Source organism: Genypterus blacodes, unplaced genomic scaffold, assembly GCF_046128005.1.
Source record: "Genypterus blacodes isolate CSIRO-AG114 ecotype Tasmania unplaced genomic scaffold, CSIRO-AGI_Gbla_v1 ptg000100l_1, whole genome shotgun sequence".
Classification (NCBI taxonomy): domain Eukaryota; kingdom Metazoa; phylum Chordata; class Actinopteri; order Ophidiiformes; family Ophidiidae; genus Genypterus; species Genypterus blacodes.
The window spans coordinates 459,298-481,790 of record NW_027466904.1 but is presented as its reverse complement, the minus strand read 5'-3'; the positions used below and the strand labels follow the sequence as shown (position 1 = coordinate 481,790).

The window sequence follows — 22,493 nt, the reverse complement described above, 5'->3', positions numbered from 1 at the left end:
GGTGCAATCAAATGCAATAAATGGCAACATGCTGTATGCAGTCATTTCTGCATCTCTACCATGTTTCTCTTAGCTGTCCTGCTCCCAATTTGGATGTGCTCGATGTGAAACTCAGTTTAATGATGGATGTTTTGCAATTAACCATAGTGGTGAAATCCAAGCTCCAGTTTCACAGTATCTTCATCATCCTCATCAGCTCATTTAGTCTGGGTCGCCAGCCAACTCATTCTATGTTGAGTACCTAAAGAGGCTTGTGACAGACCGAGTCGGGAGCTGCTACCGCTTTGTATTAATATGAGCATTTAGAGGTTTAGTAAACAAGACAGTTTTCTATTGGTGGTGGAATGTTTAGCTCAACCTTATAGTCCAACAGGCTAACTAGAGAAGCAGGACTTGCTTCTAGAGTTTGTCCAGATTTTGTAGCCCGCATCCATCATCTTTTGTTTGATCCTCCTCATCCTTTTGTCTCATCCATTGTCCGATTATCTTTCCAGACGGTGTTTCCAACGCACCTTTTGAGCTTTTGCAGCACTCATCACTGGTTACTGTCACCCCCATCACCACCCTGCCCTCCCTCCCATCCCCCCTCAAAGAAGAACAGAGCTTTGTCGCCCTCACTCCACCTATGGGCCTCTCTGAAGGGGAGGCTTACTCTCTCAGGGTGGGTGAGAATGAGGGCATCACAAACCTCTTTTCTGGTGACCTGGACGGTTTGGATCTGGATATGCACATGACCTGAACTGTCTTCCTGCATCGCTCTGCAGGCAGACACATTCAGGTTATTATGAAGGACATGGCCAGGAGAAAGGTTTGACTCTTCAGGCTGTAGTGCTCAAATTTATTTCAAGTACTTGGATTTACTTCTTCTCAAATGGAGAGCGACCAGAAGTATGGCCTGGTTTGGGGCTCGCCAAAGACAACTCAGATCTTCTCGTCTCTTCTTTCCTGCCTTTTTGGACTCACCAGACATTCATTCATCAAGCCAAACCATTCCTTTAAGAGCTTTGAGTCGTTACATTCTCATAGAACCCATGTCCACTCTGTGCTGTCCCAGGCCGGCTCTCATGTCATCCAAAAGGTTGCGTGCCAGTAAGAGACACACACAAGACACACCATCCTCCATGCATAGAAACGCGGTCTGGATCTATCAGTGAGACCGGAGCTTTTAGGAGAAGGTGTGATTGGTGAGCAGGTTTGTCCAGGCGATGACTGTTTGATTGTTAACCGTGTGGTTCATTGCTTATGTGTGAGTTGTTGTGTTTTCAGGAACTTAACATAGAAACCAGTTGTGTGCCTCGTTGCCCAGAGGAAGTCTCTCCTCATATTGCACTGTGAGATTTGCAGAAGCATTTTCTCTGCATATCTGAGTTTAATTAAAGACTTTTATTCATTTGCTGTCTAATCCCAGTTTAGACTTCATAGTTTTCTTCGGGCTCCAGTATTTTTTTAATTTAGTGCAATTTGTGTGCAATTTTCTGCCTAAAACCACTTTTCTTATCTTTCGTTCTTAACACCAGGCACACACACACACACTGTCACATGGGGATTGTGTTTAGTCTGACCAGCTGCAGGATTGTTTTCTTTAATTAATAACGATTCTGAAAAACGTGGCGTTTACTCTGAATCTGTGCCTTTTGTACCAAAATGTTACATTTAAGAGCTCTAATCTGATGAGATTTGACTGGACTTCTTTCTTTAAAACACATTTAGTTGTAGATCCTCGGTCACTGTTCACCTCGTCCATGTTTGACGTAAAATGTTATTCTTCACACTAATGATTAGACACTAATGATCTATTAGATGGTTTTTGAATGATGAGTGAGAAGTTGAAGAATATATAAATATATATGCTAATAAAGCTAATGAAGGTCACCCGTCTTTGTTTTTCACCAGAGTGAGGAAATAAATGGGCGGTGGGTTAATTTGACTATCATATTTTATTAATTATGATTATAATATGCTTTGACCAACTGTCAAAAAATGATTGATGATGATAGAAAAATGGAAATGTTGCTGTGACTCCAATTGGTTAACGTTCTATTCACTAATTAACCATTTCAGCACTGTGCTGGTAGCGTTTTCAAAGTGATATGCTGACTTCAATATTTCAAATGTAATTTTGTCAATATTAGAAACAGTGACAGTGATAAAAGGGTAATGTAGATGATTGACAGGAAGTAGTCTCTGCATTCTCTCTCTCTGTGTGTCCCAGTGTTTAGACTAAACCCTTTGGTTACAGCAGCCACTGGTCTGCCACTTCTGCTCCTATAAGCTATACACAGTAAACATTTATTGTACCAGCAGTGAAAGCAAGCTGAGCATAATGTTATATCTCCATGTAGACACTAGGAGGCAGTGAGAGCTCAGGGAATGGCTGAGCTACAATCACAGCACTGATGTATTTTCATATCATTGTTAGAAGCCACCAGGCTGAGAAAATGTAAAGGATACACATCATAATGTGCCGTTATGTAATGTACAGTTGTATTACTGGGGGGGAATCAAAAGTCTTGATTAGATTAAAAAGTTTGAAGTGCTAGTTCCAGAGTAAGATTGAATCTTGATGCATGTGACTCCTGGAGCTGGTGGAGCTTCAGCGTATTGCTCATCAGCACTGGAGCCAAACAGAGCAGGTGACGTGACCGCTTGTCCGCACTCGCAGCACTCACTCGTTTCAATTTAGTCAGATTATCTTCAGAGGATTGATAAATTAGATTTTGAACTTGAAGGGATCTCATCTTAACTGAATGGAAAATGCAGACGAGTCGATCCGTTTATCTACGACTTCAAACAGGCTTGTTAAATATAATGTAGTCTGAGATGGGCATGTGTGATTGTGTGTGTGTGTGTGTGTGATTGTGTGTGTGTGTGTGTGTGCGTGTGCGTGTGTGTGAGAATGACATCATTGTCTCTACTGACCTGATTACCATTCCTTAAGGCCAACTTCATCAATCTAAAACATGAGACCTGTGTGACTCTTGGTTGTCTGATATGCTGCTTATCTGAAGCTAAACATATTTATTAAAAATATGCTTTTTTTGCGTACTGCAGTCCCAAGTTGAGGCAATACAAATAACTTTCAAAATCTATAAACATCAAGATCAAAGGAACATAACGAGACAATATCAAAAAATCATTTAAATTCCTGTATCAATAGGTTCTCAGCCCATATAGATCAGCCTCACCTGCACTGTCACTCAGAGAAACCAAACTTCCTCCTATATAGATCCTATATAGAAACCAACCATCCCTCTCCTTGCTTCTCTTTGTCTGATCCACAGCATCAAAAAAAAAAAAAGAAAAAAAGCCAGCAGCACCCTCAGCATAATGATGTAATCCACTGAGAGGCTGCAGAACACACACCTGTCCATAGATGGCAGTGTTGCACCTCAAAATCCCCGTTGAACTCCTTCAACCCTGTTCCGCCGTAACACTGGCACACTTGCTTAAGTTCATGGAGAGTCAGTGGATCAGCGCTCTGATTGATTCACGTGTGATTCTGTTGTTTTCTGTCCCTCTGTGCCTGATCGCCTTGATTTGCACATAAAAAAACCCCAAAGTGAATATTGAATTTGGTCATATTGAATTAGGCCTGACGTCAGCCTCCTCCCGTCTCAAGAGGGCTTAGTTAAAGATCAGTCAATACAGCTGTCAATCATCCAATCAATCGCTCGATGAAGTTTCATTTTTAGAGTGCTTTCCCTTGTCACCTACAAGCAAATAAGATACAGTAGGATTTAGAAGGTGGAACAAAATGCACAGATGGATGGACTTAAAGGGAGAGACAAGACTAAGACACCACTTAGTCTCCGTCCTTCAGGGGTTTTCAGAGGTGGCTCAGAGAACGGGCAATCTCCCCCTGAAAGTCTGCTCAGCTAGCTTTGTGCAGCTGTCCCTCTCCCCAAATCACAGCGTCGGTTCTGTGCTGTGTTGTCTTTAGTCAGTCTGTTGTTTGGACTGTTGTAATGCACTGAGGCAGGGACAGAGAGCGAAAACAGGAGAGGGTTAAAGAGGGAGCATGAAAGCTTTGAGAGCGAGGGAGAGAGAGCGTACTACGTCCCTCTCATTGGCTGCCGGGAGCGCGCCATCTTTTTGCGTCGCCTTCTCTCAGCCAGTCAGCAGCGTTTTCAACATTTTGGGTTTATGAATGAAATGAGTAGTAGGAGAGCAGGACGGGAGTGGTTTGATTCATCACCCGGAGCTCCGCTGTGTGCAGAGTGTACCCAAGACCAAGGTGCACTTGTTTGGACGGCCTCTGATCACAGCAGAGCGCAGCATCAACAGATGACTATGGCAGCACAGACAACACACAAGTCTGAACTCTTACAGCAAATATTCAAATGCGTAGTTCTAAAAGTAAACACCTTCTTTCAGATCACATGATTCCCCGCATAACCGCCGCTCTGAAGAGATCCTCCAGGTCACACCAAGTTCATGTTTATGGATTGTTCCACTGTGGATCTTTAACCAAACAGCATCACTTATCCATGGTTAAAGCCGTGTGACTTGTTTAAGGAGCTGTGACACTGCAATGTCACAGCCTTCAGAGCCTCAAAGCCAGCAGCCCGGACCGCTGCCTCCTATACGGACGGAGGATTCACGAGCGTTTGGGCCGTGTCCTGCATTTTCTGGACCGTGTCATGATGAGCTTGTAGACCTCTGGTGTGTTTGGGATGTGGAGGTCGGTCTCTGATCTCTGTGCAAAGAGGGACAGCAGCAGCAGTTCATCTGGAAAATCTAAATATCCAACCACTAGTTACTTCTCAGCCTTTCAGAGAGGAGGGAGATGGATCAATGAGCCGCTCCTGTCTGCAGGATCTATTCTGTAGGTCGTTGTATGGATCCAGCGTTACAGAAAGTGATTTTCCTCTGTCACTTTGTCTTTAGGGGCTTGTCTATACAAAGGTTTGACCTCTTCACAGGAAGCTCTGGCTGTAGATGCTCCTCCTGTCAAACATTAATAAGACTCCGTGTCCTGATTGCCGTATTTATATGTGGGCTTCACAGGCTTCCATCTCAGGGGTGCACACATGAGGTATTGCTCCAGATGATGTAGGAGTTGGCTGGCTCACACATAGACACACACAGCTGGGTCCTGGCTCTGGTAATGTGGAGCGGTTGGAATGTCATGTCTGCGTCTCTTGTTCTCTGGTTTGAGGTTTGTATTTCTCCTTGCCTTGAGCCGGCTGTGTGGCGGTTTGTGTGTCTGTGTGTGTGTGTGTATGTGTGTGTATAATGCTTCAGCTGTTGTGACGACAGCCTGCTGACCTGTGGTGAACCCCTCTCCACCCCTGCACCCCCCTTGAACCGGTGTTGACTTTCTCCTGTTCCTCCTGGATGTATCAAATATTTGCATAGACAAAACTAGACGTGAACCTAAACCCATAGGCTCGTGCCTCCGGGCCAATAGAGAGAGAAAGATTGTCAGTTGTCATTTGCATGTCATTTGCATCGGGTTCCCCTGCGACTGTTTGCAATGTCGAGAGGCCAAATTAACCAGTGTTCCGTTTGAGCCAGATTTGCATCTCATTTGCATGCCACTTGCTTAACGAGGGTTACTTAGCCGAGTGACCCCCGGTGGAAACTCCTTGCTTTGTGCGGCGAAGGAGACAGATAGTGAGATTGGCTAAATTCATTAAGGGAAACAGCCGCTTGACTGCGAATGCCTTTGGATGTAATCATTAAAAAGGGACGGGGCCACGCAAGCTGTTCCTAATCAGCCTGTTTTTGTGTGCATATGGACATTGTGTCATATTTACTGTAAGGATGAAAGATTAGGCACGGACGGGATAGCGGGCAGCATCAATCTCACTCACCATCTTAGAATGAGCACATTAATCATCTCATCTATGGAAAATCATCCTCATCAGACTCGGGGTCCGCAGTGTGCACACATGGCCGCGATGACTGGATGCAGGGACGGACAGAAGGAGAGTTAGTGGCTGAGTGAACAGAAGCACCGCAGCCAATACCTCTTCATTGATCCCTGGGACTTGGACTGCGTGTTAGACAGTGTTTTGTCCCGCTAATGTGTTCATATGGCGTCGCCCCGGCTGTGTCAAGTCCCCCCCCTACACACCCAGCGCTCTCAGACGCAGGCCAAACCGTTTAAGTTCCCCTCACCTCCCCTCCCAGGTTGATGAGCTCCTTCTTTTTTCCAGAAGAGCTCTTGATTCTCTGCTCGTCTCTCCAGTCTGCTTCCTGCTGCTCCCAGTCTCTTCTGATCCCTTTATTTATAGAGGGCAGGGAGGCTTTATGGGCAGATGGATTCCCCTTCGATATTGTGCGGCGGATTTCAATAAGGAGAATCAATTCTGGCTTTGTTTGTGGAATCATCCCACACTGCAGCACTAATACACAACCAGCAACCAGGGCAATATATCACCCACAGAAAATTTCATCATGTTGTTTGTTTGTCTTAGCAGGCGAGCAATGGAAGTCTGAAAGGCCCATATTCCATAAGGAGCTGTAGCGTTGTTCTCCATCAGCTTTACCTCCAGGCCTACGTCTGCTGTCTCATGAAAAGAATGTTACCTCCAGAAAATTGGATTAAATCCTTTAAAATAAATAAATAAAATGCTCAAGGATTTCTTAAATGCCTTCATAAATATTATATATGTTCCGTGGGCCGAGCTCCAGCTGCATTCTCTCTCCCGTTGAGTGGTTTTATTAGGAAAATGTGTTTCTGTGTGTATGGTAATCCCATCTATACGGGGGGAATGAAAATGCCCTTGTTGGCTAAATCTGCAATTATTCCCTCTGTAAGCGGACTAGCCTGCACTCACACTCTCATTACCAGTGTTTAAGTGTTTAGCCGTGTGTGAGGTGCTTAGCCAAGGAACATATAGTTACGCGCGCACACACACGGGTGCGCACATACGCACACAAGCATACACACGTCGCCAAAGCTGGTGGTGGGTCTAATGAAGGTAAAGGCCTTGAATGGTTCCTATGCTGTGATGCATTAAAGCTTAATAACCTGTCCTTTCAGCTCGCTCTTAAGAACACGCTGTAGAGCTGATAATTGGAAAGATATTTTGCCTCATTTTCTTCTCTCTGTTGCTCTCCCGTACTCTTTGTCTCTTTTGTGTAATACGCTGCCTTCAGTTCAGTTGAGTCCACATTATTTGTCCTTGAAGAATAGTAAGTCTTTTTCTTTAATCATATTTAGACTTCTCCTTCCTCTGCTAGCGCTCAGTTCCGCGGCTCAGATGAAAGGTTGCTATGCTTTGGTTCTGTCCTCGTCCAATTTAAAAATCTGTCAAAATTCTCCTCAACGTTAACAGTCTTCCAAATGAATGCACTTGTCAAGGTGACAGTTGCTTCATTGTGCAGTTAATCACATTACATCAACTGGCGGCAGCTCTCAGCAGTTGGAACACACCTGTGATTGCCTGTAAGACACCAGAAACAGATCTTCTCTAAACCAAGAAGTGAAACTATCCTCTAAAGACCATGAAGTGCGTCTTCACAGGTCCACAGCTTTAACCCCAAATACCTACAGAAATAACCCATGTGCATAAATTAAATTTCCAAAACAGAGATCTGACCCTAGAGGAGACCCTGAGTAGAGCCGGAATTTGTTAAAATAGGCCTGAGGATAATCAGACCCAATCCAGAATCAGGTCAACCTGAACAGACCTGAATAGAGAGAGTGAGAACACCAACACTGACATGCCAGAACTGAACCTACTGGACCCGGCCCACCTCAGGTCCCAGGTAACGTCTCCTTTTCTGGGACTTACTAGAGCGAGTCATTGTTAGATAGTTAGAAAGTTAGACTTCTCCGTTTCAGCTCTTTTGCCGCTTTGTGCCCTTTTCCCGCCCTCCTTCTCACAGTGATAAGCCTCTTCACACACACACACACACACACACACACACACACACACACACACACACACACACACACACACACACACACACACACACACACGGACTGAAGGGCAGCTCTACCTCTCTCTGCTAGTTGGTTCTGACATCTGATGAAGTTGCCCTGTGTCGTTTTAACAACAGCAGTTTGTTTTCCTAAACGACTCTGGTTTGGCAGGGCGATGTCATTATTTCCTCCATGATTGGCATCCACTGAACATTAGCTGTGGTTCAATCTGACCAGAGATCGCGTGATTACATTTCAGCTTCGTTCTCCCACTAGTCCGGGGCTAAACAACCCCTCGGAATGTGGCTTGCAAATCCCTCTCATCCCGTATACACACACACACACATATACGTTCCACAGCATGTTCTGTGTATGTTACCTCCTCATGTTTACGCCTTCAGCCGTGTTCCTGGGACCATTACTGATGAGAGTTAAGGTTAACATTCGTGCCAGTTAGTGCACACCACACTGCAGCGCCGCCGTCTTAGATGTAGGCTCTCTCTCTCTCTCTCTCTCTCTCTGTGTGTGTGTGTGTGTTTCGCTATATGTTGTGGATTAGAATAAAGGGCAACGTTATGTTGACGCCCTGAGCAGTGTCTGTATGGCTTGCAGTAAGTGCTTAATGTGTGGTCACAGTTGTTAGAGGCCTGTCCACATTGCCGCGTTGCCACGGGGCCGGGGACGACGGCTCAGCGCTGCTGCTTGTTAAATGCTCCCTGACCCAGAAACTAGCAGTCTGACCTCTTTAGCTTTCTGCTTATAGAAAATCTCCCTCCCTTTTCCTCTCTCTCTCTCTCTCCTTCTCTCCCTCTTCCTCGCCTTTCCTCCGTTGCCCCTCGGTGCCCTCACGATGTGACGTTACACCCTCATTCCTCCCCTTAAACTGTCCCTCTGAATCAGTCTTGCAGTATTCAGACTCTGGGTTTTTCCTTTCATAACACCTTTCCTCTAATCCACATCTGGCTCTCTCCGGCCCTGCTGAGGTTTTCTCTGTCTTTCCCCTGTCTGTTCTGCTTAGTCTCTTGGATGACAGCAGCGGCGTTTTTCGTTTTTGTATTTATACTTTTTTTTCGGCAGACCGGTGAAGTTGCCAGCACAATATTTTCAGTAAACACCTGTTTAAACACCGGATTACAGCTCAAGTATCACACAATCCAAACGGCAACGGTCGGTCAGCAGCTGTCACCAAAACAGGCCCCGGATGAGAGATGGTGGAAAAGTAGATTCTCTCTCTGCGGGGATGTGTTTGAAGGGCTCCATGTTTCCAGAGTGACACATCAGTGGTGTCAGCTCTGTGCTCCTTCATGCAGCAGGCTGAGATTGTGAAGTTTGAAGATGAGAGATGATGTAATGAGCAGAGTTAGGCCTGTAAGGAACGTAACGCTTCCTTTTGGAATGTGTAATTATTAACACGTCTTACTATAAAAAGTAGTTGGTGATCACTATACAAACACACACACACACACGCAGTCACACACTCTGCTTCTCTCCCTCCTGCTCTTGTTATTGTGACTTATATAAGCTGTGTTACTGTTTCGGTTTGACCTCTCACTGTGGTGACAGTTAGTGCTGTGAGAGCGCCGCCCAGTCCTGTTCAATCAGGCTCAACGTGTGTGTGCGCGTGCGCATGTGCGTGTGTGTGAGTGTGTGAGAACAGAAGGTCTCCTAAAATATTCAACTCAATCATGGGAATTATTGCTTTAGTCTCATTTGAGGTGTGAAACAGTGTGAATGCTTTGAGGGGAAGTGATGGGAATTGGCTGAAATTTTCAACATAAAAGCTCATCAAGCAAAAATAATTAAATAGCTGAAGATAAAGGAGCCACTGTGTGTAGGTGCTCAATGCATTAAAAGTTCAATCACTGAAAGTTACTGCAAATGTTGGAAATGAGTGTGTGTGTGTCTGTGTGTGTGTGAGTGTGTGTGTGTGAGCTTGTACAGGAGAAGAACTCATGTCGACCACGATGTTGTTGAAATGTGACCAATTACAAAAGCTTTCAGCATAACTTTACTTATGTGTGAAGAAGCTCCTATGGGAACCAGTGTGTGTGTGTGTGTGTGTGTGTGTGTGTGTGCGCACGCCAACATGTGTTTATTGTGACGCTGCCCCCTTCTGTCTGGCCGAGCTTAAATGTCAGCCCCCCTTTAGCACGGCGAGGGAGATGTTATGCAACTTCATCCCAGCGAGCGCGGCTCTCTGCAGCATCAACAAAGCCTGCTGGCTGCAGATCTGTCCGCGGCAGCCTGTTGTTTTTGTTATTTTCCCTCCTTCTCTGTGATTACGGAGCACATTAGCAAGTTGATTATATGACCTGAGATGTACTGCTGGTGAGAATTGTGTCGGGAACGTTGGTACTCGATAGCCGGGGAGCCCATCTTGTATGTGAGAGATAAACACCCCGCAGCGACGCAGGTTAGATGATAGACGTCTGTCTCTGCGATGCGGCGCCTGGCGTGTGAGCTGTCCTCGCTCTGGTTAGCCTCTCACGTTGCAGCGTTTGGTGTCTTTTTGTGGTTGATGTCTCTTCGTCCTCTGCCTGTCTGTTTATAGCCGTATAACCAGTGGCCTGGTTGTTGGGTTCTTGTGCACTGAGTTCACCTCTCTCTCTCTCTCTCTCTCTCTCTCCCTCTCTCCCTCTCTTTCTCTCTCTCTCCCTCTGCCTGCATGAGTCACGTCAGGATAATCAGGCCCAGAGCTTTATGAGGATAACTCACTCACAGAGACACGCGCTAACCACCATCACCTCCCCTTCAAACAGATATGAATAGACAAAGAGCGAGGGAACGCAGGGATGCAGTTTGATTAAAAGGCACAAAGGCGTTTGAGCCGATTCCCGTCTGTGTACACAAAATTTCCTCTCTCCTCTGCTGGCTTTGTGTACGTACACGTGCCTTTGCATAACCACGTCTTTGCATGATTGTAGCTTGTATGTGTGCATGTATTGGAGGTGTGTGTGTGTGTGTGTGTGTCCCTCCCTGCTGGTTTTGGTAGGTCACCGAGTACAGAGGATTGGCACATCAGGGTTTTCCCCAGGTTAGTGCCAAGGCCAGTGCCCAAGATAATTATGGTATTATTGCGTGCGTGTGTGTCTGTGTGCGTGTGTGTGTGTGTGTACGTGTTTATTTTACCAGAACCTTCTCCTCTTCCCTTCATTCCCCTCACATTCCCGCTCTGCACTGCGTCTGAAGCCAGTGGTGCCATCTGTCTGTGTGTGTGTGTGTGTGTGTGTGTGTGTGTGTGTGTGTGTGTGTGTGTGTGTGTGTGTGTGTGTGTGTGTGTGTGTGTGTGTGTGTGTGTGTGTGTGTGTGTGTGTGTGTGTGTGTGTGTGTGTGTGTGTGTGTGTGTGTCTGGCTGTCTGCACTCTGAGCTTTAGGTGGAGAGAGTATATTATGCAAATGAGACAGAGAGAGAGAGAGCGAGAGCGAGTGAGGGGGAAAGAAGCAGAGGGTGACAGTGAGCGGAAGGGTGGGCAAAGGGGGGGCAAGTGGAATGTAAATGAGTGTGTGTGCATGTGTGTGTGAGAATTTGCCCGATAGCTGCAAAGTCAGCCATTAATTTGACCCCTTCCTGGCAATGTGAGTGTGTTGTGGTTTGACACTGTGAGTGAGTGTGTGTGTCTGTGTGTGAGAGAGTGTGTGTGTGTGTGTGTGTGTGTGTGTGTGTGTGTGTGTGTGTGAACTGGAAAGTGCCTGGTACCACCAGTTCCATTACTGGAAGCACACTGTGCAGCCAAAGCCGTCCAAGTGTTATTTGGTATGCAGGGTGGAAAGAGGAGCGGCACCACAGCACCAAGCCTCCTCCTCCTCCTCCTCCTCCTCCTCCTCCTGCTCCTGCTCCAGGAGAAGTGGCGGTTTGGTGAAATGTTGTTTGGTTAGACGTGGTGTTTCTGGCAGGGGGATCTCCCAAAGTAAGAGAGGTGGTTTAAAGTGTACAGACGCTCCATTGAGACATGAGCAGGACTGGAATGTGCAGGAACACACCGGTGCTCTGCTGCAGGGAGTCTGAGAGGGAACCAGGAGAAATCAAGGCCTTTCTCTTTAGAACCACAGTGTACTAGGTAAACACCAGGAAGAGAGGGGGGGGGGGCATGCACACAATGTAATACTTAAGAATGGCAGTGTTTAGATGTGTTGACTGAACCAAAACAAAAGTGGTTCAGACAGAGGTTTTAGAAGTGAACCACCAGGTCGTCCACAAGACCACCAACCCTGCGTGTGTGTGTGTGTGTGTGTGTGTGTGTGTGTGTGTGTGTGTGTGTGTGTGTGTGTGTGTGTGTGTGTGTGTGTGTGTGTGTGTGTGTGTGTGTGTGTGTGTGTGTGTGTGTGTGTGTGTGTGTGTGTGTGTGTGTGTGTGTGTGTGTGTGTGTGTGTGTGTGTGTGTGTGTTCATCCTGCTGAGACATCCTTTTGTCCTGAAAGTTCTGCTTTGTATGAAGTAAACAAACTCTTTTTGGCCCGGCACTCTGTGGGCAGTCTGAGTTGATGTCTTTTTCTTCAACCTGGAAGTCCCCTTTATCATCTATCCCCCCCCTGTGTTTGCAGCAGTTATTGACCCTTTACTGGCTCTGCCCCTGGTTATTAAGGATGTATACAGTATAGAACATATATATAGAATATATTCACTCTATGAAATGAAACTTTATTCCTCTCAGTATTCTCATGGAAACCTTGTCATTGTTCAGATTCTCATATTTCCTCCTACTTTGTGGGTTTAATCATTGTGAACTCTTGTTGCTTTTCTAAGCCTTTAAATAAGACATGATAAACTGTAAACTGAGCCGTTATTAAGCTGAAGATGAAGCTGACTGTCTCAGATGAAATTGGCTGATTTTCAACCAGCTGATGTTCATTAAAGTAAATAAATGAACAATAAAAAAGTAATCAAAGCACTTCATTCAATTTAGAAGAAGAGGCTGGATTGTGCTGCATGGAATCTGAAATGGAGAAAGAGGAAATGAGTCTGGTCAAGAGGCAAACACACAAAACAATTACAAACTTGGGAAGTCCAGGAACACGCTGCAGCGAGGAGACGCTTAAAGTTATGATGTCCACCCTGGCTGTGGTGGTCTGGGCCGAGCCGGTCCGTCCCCCTGGCTGTGGTGGTCTGAGCCGGGCCGGTCCGTCCCCTGGCTGTGGTGGTCTGAGCCGAGCCGGTCCGTCCCCTGGCTGTGGTGGTCTGAGCCGGGCCGGTCCGTCCCCTGACTGTGGTGGTCTGAGCCGAGCCGGTCCGTCCCCTGGCTGTGGTGGTCTGAGCCGAGCCGGTCCGTCCCCTGGCTGCGTCAGCACAGTGCCGGCCCTGTTTGTTGCTCCCCATGGCGAAATGTGGTTTCACTGAAGACAGCTTACAGTAAGAGCTACTCATACTCTGCCACATCCGCATGTGTTGTTGTGAATGATAAGGAGTGTGTTGCTCCACACTCTGCACTTAGACCCGAGAGATAATTACATGGAAAACAACAAAATGAAGTTCTGCCTATTTACATGTAGAGTCAAACATCCTGTTCTTGAATTATGAGGTGTAGAGGCTGTGACAGGACGGGCGAGGCAGAGGAGAGAGAGAGAGAGAGAGACACACACAGAGCTAAGCTAAGATCCAGCTGTGTACTCTGATTCTGTTCTGATGTAGATCCAGAGGACTAGATCTGTGATGAATCTGATTTCAGTGGAATACAAAGTCATAAATGTGAAATGGACAGAAGGCGGTTGAGCTCTGGCAGCGGTGTGTGTGATCTCTGGGTGCCCTCTACTTAACCGGTATGTTCAACCAAGTAGAGGCGAGATATAAAGGCTCTTAAATCAACATTTGGTTTGTGGTTGAGAGTCGTTCTCTGGCTTATTACGTGGAGTCTCACATGTCTATGACCGCCACTTTTTTTGTGCTCTTTGTGTGGATAGAAAATTGTTGATTGTGCGCGATCCACCGTCCCTCTGCTCGCAATGTTTGTGTAGGCGTCGGCCTCGCTAGACTAGGGGGAGAAATCTGCCTAAGTGCTGCGGACGGTGCAGCCGCAAGTGATGCCAAGCTCAAGTTAGAGTCATTGTAGCCCAGGACGACTACTTTACTGAAATGAACTGAAGAAAGTAGTAAATAAACGAGATTTCTGCTGTCAACAAGATGAAGTGAACATGAAGGATCCTTGGAGGAGAGAAGGAGAGATGAAACCCTACCTACTGTACATCACGCAGGTGCGACTGTCACTTTGTCCATTTCAGGAAGTTGCACACCGTGTCACACACACACACACACACACCCTCAGCTTGACAGTCAGACAAAAGGGGGTTCAGTACCATCCAACACACACTTTGTTTGGCTCCTTTACTGAAACTCAACGACAGATTTGTCTCGTCTTTTTTATAGAGGCGTCTTACGTTGTCAAGACGGATCAGGATCGCTTTAAACACTCAGTCAGCGCAGAGACGACTGCAGTGACGATATACTCATGCAAGATGTGTAAGTCTGTCTCTCTCTCTCTCTCTGTATGTGTGTGTGTGTGTGTGTGTGTGTGTGTGTGTGTGTGTGTGTGTGTGTGTGTGTGTGTGTGTCCATCCTTCATCCCTGGCTGAGTGAGTCATCCTCTGCTGGTCCCTCAGGAGTCTCTCTTCCCTCTTTACCCTCAGCAGGAGGTGAACCAGTGAACAGGACTGTAATTTCAGTAAACATGGAAATGCAATATTCACACCAGGACGGCTGCGTCTCCTCTCTGCTCCCATAATGGACAACTTCTGTCATCTGTCTCACACTCCCTCACTTTTGCTGCTCTTTCCACACTTTCCTGGCCCCACGGTGCCAGATGAAGTCGCCACCAACAAACAAGAATATCTATTTTCTGCACTAACGTGACCTTTTAAGGAGTAGTGTGTATCACTTTAAACCTCACTCTGATGCATATTGTATCAGACTGGGAAGCACTCAGAGCACAAGTCTACTCTGGTTGCACAATCCTTAAGCTTGTATTTAAATAGGTGGCTTAGTGGTGAGCTCTGTTTCCTCACAGCAAGAAGCTCCTGGGTTCAGATCCCACCAACTTCTAACTTGGGCCTTTTGTGTAGAGTTAGAGTGTGAACGATTGATGCAACCGACTCAGTCCACATGTATCTCCCATCATCAAGCCTTTATGACCTATAAATGATGTTACTTGCTTGCTAAACGTTTTGCCTCTGGCCAGTGGTAGAAACTCTTGGTGGGTGCCCTCTTCTTCTTCTTCTTCTCTCACACACCAGAGTGCGTTTGAACTCACGGTGACTTATTGTTCTCAAACTGCTGTTACTAAACGTCGACTTCATCTTTAACTTTAGCTTACATTCCTTCTCTCACCCTGAGGCTTCCCTCCATCGATTGATTCTGCTCGTTTTCTTTTCAACAATTAAAAGCCTTTGCCTTTGCGAGCCGCCACATAAACGCCACTCCGCTTGTACGCCGCCGCGCCACACAAAAGCCACTTTGGCGGAGGCGAGATGCGCAGTCGGCCCAGACAATAGAGAGAGAAGACAAAGTGCAGGAGAAAGTATGAAGTTTGTATCAACAGAAGGATGGAAGAGTCTGTAAAGCCCACATCGTCATATCTGATGCAGACAGACTGATTCACGTGTGTGTGTGTGTGTGTGTGTGTGTCTAATAACTGATTCTGATCACCGCCCCAGCATTGTCTTGTAGTTGCCTCTCGAGAAATAAAGCAGGAAAGATAAAAACCGATGGCGGAGAGAGGAATCCTAATTAATAGTGATGAATATGCAGATTGGGTTGAATCCTCTGGATAGCCGGCTCCTTTCACCACGATCTGCTTCAATATTTAGACAGAGCTTAGGGACAAAGACAAGTCTATGCCGAGAATACAATCAGCCTCGATTTAACTTCACTGCTAGTCCTTTGGCTTGTGTGTGTGTGTGTGTGTGTGTGTGTGTGTGCCTTCTGTTTTCTGCCAGTCCATCCATCTGCCTCCCCTGCTCTCTTAAACACTGCAGACATTCTCATCTTATCCACCCGGTTGATAAGTCTGGCTGATGAGCTGACGGCCTACATTTGTTTCAACCGACCACTGTCGAACCCTCCAACTTCATAAACAAGTGTCGTATTTTCATTTAAGGCGTTTCTGAGAGTTTATTCATGCACAACTCAAGCAGATTGATCTTTAGTTGTGAGTTCCAACTTCAAAGCAAACGGGCATGGACTGAATGTTTGAATGGAGCTTTTGTAGAGAATCGTGGGCCGTTTTGTGTTAAACCAGTAAGATCCTCAGCTAGACAACTTCTCAATCTAGGCACATTTAGAATAAGGTTATGATTCTATGACCTGTAAAGATGTATGTGTCTGTAATGAAAGTAGAGTCTAAGTGACGTTCAATGCTTGGTTCTTCATCCATTTAATGTACGTTTAGTTTTCACGTAGGTGTGCAAGTAAATGATCTTTTTCTTTCCTAACACTTTTCCAGATAATTTCAGTCCTTTTAGTTGTAAAGAGCCCAGTAACGCCTCGGCTCCAGGCAGCGGTTGCAGTGTGTGAAGAACGCTCCACAGTTCCATTATGCCGCTAACGTCAGGCTGCAAATCTGGACGCTCTACTTCCTTCCCAGCCAACATAAATGAGAGAAGCAGCTTCTATATTTATTTAACATTTTTTAAAGATGCTAAAAAGATGTGTTTCATGTGTCCTGAGGAAAAAACACTCTGTGATGTAGGAAAGTGTCAAAAATGATTCATAATGCTGAAGTCGTCCCTCCGCTGGCGTTGAGAAATGGAAAAGGCTCCAGATGAGGTCAGTGAACTCAACCTTTCCTCCTTTATCATACGCTCCACTTCTCCTCTCTTCTTCTGAGATTCCCCCTTATCTTTCACTGCGAGACAGCAGAGACTGACATCATCCATGAGCGTGTGTGTGTGTGTCTGTGTGTGTGTGTGTCTGTGTGTGCCCCCCACGTGACTGCGGCCGAACGGTGAGTCATGTAAATGTCTGGAAGCTGTGTTGTGATCCCTGAACCACAGGCTGGCCGACCGAACGCAGCCAAACAGTTGGTCATCTGGTGTGGGCTGAGATATCACAGGCTGGGTGTAAAACGGTACGGGCACGAGTGTGTGTGTGTGTGTGTGTGTGTGTGTGTGTGTGTGTGTGTGTGTGTGTGTGTGTGTGTGTGTGTGTGTGTGTGTGTGTGTGTGTGTGTGTGTGTGTGTGTGTGTGTGTGTGTGTGTGTGTGTGTGTGTGTGTGTGTGTGTGTGTGTGTGTGTGTTTTTGTGTGTGTGTGTGTGTGAGAGACATGGAGTCCTACCAGTGTGGCTACTTAGACTGACCACCTGTGTACAGAACACAGAGGGAACCAGGCCTCCTATAGGATTTCCAGGGTTGGATGCTTAAGCTTCATGTAATCCACTAAGATGAGGTAACAATGTGCTTATTGGATTGTTTTGGTTAAAAAGATTATTATTGAAGTATAATTCCACCTTTGCTCCGTACATTTAGCACCTTCTTAGATCTACAGTACGTCTATCTAATGTTAGATTGGCCAAAATGCCAATATTCTGACAGAAACTCCATTATTTTCCTCTGTTGTTTCCCAAATCCTGATCTAATTGAGTCGAGCTCTTTCCTCTCTTCACGTGAGGCTGTTTTGAGAATAGAAAGCCGTGGCGACCGTCCTGCGCCTGTAGACTAACTTACACAGACGGTTCATAAGCTTGTGTGCGGTAAACCAAGAGGAAAACATGTCAGGGATAATCGCCCTGGTTTCCGATAGCGACGTGAGCAGGATGGAGAGGTTTTTGTCAGTGCAGCATTATGACCGTCTGATTGTTTCCTTGTGGCAATTCCTATTTGATTAAGACCAAATGTTCCATAAAACCATAAACAGATTGATCGCAAGTCACTTTACGCTCTTCTTTCCTTTTTGAATATTGATCAGGATCAGTTCATAGGAGGTGAGGATCAGCGACGCACAGGGAAACCTTTAAGAATCCACCTGCTGAGGAAGATTAGGAGGTTTTTCTGCAATGTTTTCTATATCTCAGTCTTAATAATTGTTGCTTTAGAAAGGTAAACTTGAGTGTTGGAAGCTGGACGCTGTGGTGAAGTGAAACACATCTGTCTTGTTAGTGGTATTGGCTGGAACGGCCGGCGCATTATTGGTTACAGGATACTGGAAAAAAGAATTCAGAGCTGTCATCAGTCATTTTAAATGTGGTGATCAGAGCGTGTTATCACCGCCCTTTCTCCCCCAGTGCATGCTGGGAGAGGATCCAGTCTCCTCCTCTGCCTTAATACAAACAGCCAAGTATGCAAATGGAAAATGACAATAACCAACTGCAATGAATCAGGTCATCGCTCTGAGCAGGAATGATTACAGCGCAGAAGAAGAGTGGATCAGAGCAGGCAGCACCTATGGGTGGGAGGAGGAAGACGGCAGGTGTACGGCTTCTGTGTCTGCTGCTGTGACTGCATACATTCAACTACTACTTTACTTTCCTTTAGATACCAGAACCTAACTTAATAACACTTCCACGCATTGAGCAACCAAAGCAGGTGACGTCTCAAACACACATCTCTATCCGCAGGAGAACACGTCCAGCTCATATTCAACCACTCAGACTCCACATCAGCTGGCATGGAGACGTTTGTCTGTAAAGGGCGACAGAACAAACAAGCACCGGATTGTTTGTTCTGTGTTTCTCCCCCAATCTGTGTGTGTGTGTGTGTTTGTGTTTGTGTAATTTAGATTTCTGTTTTTGACTCCTTTGATGTAATTATGTCTTTTCCCTTATGCCTCCCGATCTGTTTTTCATCATCATCGTCATCATCATTATGCTTTTCAGTAATGAGTGTTCCTCTTTTGAATCAGGGAAAACGCGCTATTCCACAACAATGGAATATTTAGTAGTGTTATGTGTCCTTGGATGGGTTGCTCAAGTTTGCTGGAAAGCGTCAATGCTCCGTGTGTGTGTGTGTGTGTGTGTGTGTGTGTGTGTCTGATGAGGCCCAGCAGGGGGTTAAGACCCGAGATGGGGTAAGTCTTGTTGTCTTCCTTGAATTATTTAGCAAATGGGGGAATAAGTGCGTGAACGTTAACCCCAGCGTTCACTAGAGACCGTGCAGAACCTGCTGCTGTTATTCTGAGTGTGTGTGTGTGTGTGTGTGTGTGTGTGTGTGTGTGTGTGTGTGTGTGTGTGTGTGTGTGTGTGTGTGTGTGTGTGTCCTCCTCGTATCCTTGTGTGTGTGTTCATATATTGGAGAAATACATAAAGATGAGTAATGTTGCTTGGCTTGTCTCTCTAAGCCACGTTTTATGGAAAGAGGGTGTAGAGAAAGTCGCACGTGTCCGCAGATCATAAAAACGTCTGGGTTTACGGCGAGGTCAGCCAGATTGATCAAAAGCTCCGTCGGCCTCACTTTGCTATCTGTAATCCTGTCGTCGGGTTTGTCTGAATTTGACACAGGCAACAAACGAGAGGAGGAAGAGGTGGTAGAGGCCTGGATGAAGAGTGAGATCTGTTCCTGGTAAAGCTTCTCATGGTTCACACTCCTGTCTGAGTTTGAGGCTTTTTATACTTAAGGTTGTTGTTGTTTAAGGAGTCTATAAGGTTTCAGTCACCTCTTTGGTTCTGTTTGATGAAATCAGACGATCTGCTCCAGAGCAACCAGACCGGGACCACCCTGGAGGAAGTGGTCAAAGTGATTGCTCTATTAAATGCCTCAATTTCCGTCGCAGTGAGAAAGGTTGGGACGTTTGGAGAACAAGATACGCCTTCAGAGTCCACATGTTGAAGGCCTCAGTGTGTTGTGGGGCCTGAGTGTGTGTGTCTCTGCTCTCCTGCTCAGCTGTGTGAGAGCAGCATGACTAAATATGAGGTTTTCCAAATTAGCAGTTCAGATTTTGGCGTTCCGGTGGCACAATTCTGCTCAGTTTAGGGCCCAAATGATGACTACAGCTGTAATCTGTGCCAGGCCCTTCATTTTCCATCTCATCCTGGCACAACAAACCTCTTCCTGCTTTTATTTGGAAACTGAAATATGTAATTTGTTTGCTTGTGTGTGTGTGTGTGGATTTAAAACCAAATCGAAACAGAAAATCCAACACTGTAACCAATTTGAGGTCTTCTTCAGAACACAGGAAAGGGTGTGTGTGTGTGTGTGTGTGTGTGTGTGTGTGTGTGTGTGTGTGTGTGTGTGTGTGTGTTTGAACTTGTGAACCTCTCGTTCTACCCTCAGATCCCCGGGCACATTACACACATGGACACACACATGCACCGCCCTCAAGGCTCCCTGCAGGTAAGCGGCAGAACTGCGAGTGTGAGTGTGTGCACCGTCTATATTTATTCACCTTTACAGTCATTACACCAACATGACCCTCACTCTGCCCGAGTCTTCACCTCCAGCCAGCTCCTGTGGTTTCAGGGCCTTACCCAGAGGTTAAATGACCGCTTTCTCTCCACGTCATTTCCAAACCCTCCTGCCCTCTTCCTCCCCCCCCACCCAGCTCTCCTTTCATCCACCAACCTCTCTCTCCCTCCCTCCCTCTCTCTCTCTCTCTCTCTGCCCTTCTCCTAACCCGACCGCCCCGCTAACATGTTGGCATACAAGTGCAATTTTTGGAAAGCAAAACAACCATAGGAATATGACGGGAATATGGAATTGCTTAATCTCTCTGGGTGGATGAGTATCAAATCCTCCAGCAAATGAGAGAGAGAGAGAGAGAGAGAGAGAGAGAGGGTGAGAGAGGGTGAGAGAGGGTGAGAGAGAGAGGGCAGGGACACTGTGTTCATTTTGCCAAGGCCAGATGGTGAGGGCAGCTTTAGTGCTGCACTGCCTCTCTCTCCCTGTTGAGCCGCCGTACACTCACACACACACACACACACACACACACACACACACACACACACACACACACACACACACACACACACACACACACACACACACACACACACACACACACACACACACACACACACACACACAGAGCAGTGGTTTTTGTTGTGTGTGTATGTCTGTGTGTCCAGTGCGTCTGACTTATTAGATTAATGGTTTATTTGTCTCTGTTCTGTTATCACTGTTTTTCATCTCGGTGGTGTGTTTGCAGGGATTTAGAGGCAGTTTCTGTTTTCATTCTCCCCCCGTTTGTTTGGTTGATTGTTAATCTGTATGGGTGTGTGTGTGTATGTGTGAGTGTGTGTTTCTCTGGGTCAGAATGAATACCAGAGTAAAGTGATAAAGTACAACAGTCTGATGAAACATTGTGTAACAGCACAGAGACTTATAACCTGAGCACATCACAGTGAGAGGTTAGACTGTGGAAATCCAGTAGATGCTCACATTTTCAACATTTGATGAAGTATTCACAGTGTCTAGAGCCCACTTTCATTGATGACACAGTCAGGCAGAGTGAAACAGCACCAGTAAGGTCACCATTCAAAACAGTGGGCTGACAAGGAGCAAGCGGAGGAAAGCCAAAAGGACTACAAAAACTCTCTAAGCTCACTATAGGCAGAGTGGTTCTGATAAACGGAGACGTCCTCGGCTTTCAGTTCCTTAATAAGATGTGAAGTGAAGGAGCACCAGGGTTTCTCCTCCAGACACCTCCAGGTGAAGTCGCTCCTAAGTTGCTTTCAAACTTCCTGTCCCATTCCAGGCTCCTCTCCTCCATGGGCCTTTGTCTCTCCTGAGCAGATCCTCTGGAGCCGCTCGCTCTGTGTTTGGTGTGGCCCTCCTGTGCAGCACAGCGGTGGATGTTGATTCAGTTTACTTGAGTAGATTTCCTCCGCCAGTCTAAACACCAGCGACATTCAATTCCCAGATCTGCCTGTGTAACCTCCCAGCTCCTGCTGCGCTCTCCCGTGTAAAGCAATAAACACTTCCCCTCACCCCCCCTGTGTCATTTGCTCAAAAAAGATGGTAGCACATCTGAGCTTCTTCCCTCCAGAACAGGCCGTGTGGAGACGAGGTGATGCTTCTGTGCCGTCACACTGCATAGATTGTCTCCTCCAGTGGCATCTGACATCATTTTCACTGGCATGTTCCATTACAAAGGGGCGGAATTGACTTCAACAGTAAATAAATAAAATAGGCTTGATTCCCGTTTGACTCGGGGCTACAGGGAAGCAGACGGCGCTCACTGACCCCGGCTGACTTGGCTGGAATGTGCTCCCCTTTGTAGGAATTCTGCTCAGAGCGTCAGCGCTGACGCTCTTGCATGGTGCACGTTAGAGTGGCTGGATAAGAGGCAGGGAGTGTTTGTAAACACACACAGGCGGGCATTGTTGAGACCCTCGACGGACGAAACTCGCGAACGAGTACGGACGCTGACATGCACTTAGAGATGTTTGAACATGGAGCAATCAAAGGCGAGGATGAACCCTTTAGAGAGATTTTTGGATCCTCGTCTTGATGGTCTGACCCCTCCTCTGCCCTCTGACCCCTCCAGGCCAAGGACGCCCATCTCCCCTGCATGCCCTCACATCTGTTCTTTATCCAATAACGGATATCATCTTTTGTGTTGCGAAGATGTTTTTTCCGCGTGAAAGCGATGAAGAAAGTATTCCGTCTCTGCCAAAGTGAAGTTACGGGTTGAATACTGAAGCCTCGCGTTTTGTTTCTGCCTCATTCTGCTTCAGCTTTGTTGGCTTAGAAAAGAATTTCG

At 46.4% G+C, this 22,493-nt stretch overlaps 1 protein-coding gene across 1 annotated transcript in view; it reads left to right on the top strand.

Moving 5' to 3' along the window:
- Positions 1–22,493, top strand: part of LOC143008252 (transcription factor E2F3-like) — a 104,093-nt gene that overhangs the window by 2,280 nt on the left and 79,320 nt on the right. The gene's annotated exons all lie outside the window — the stretch shown is intronic.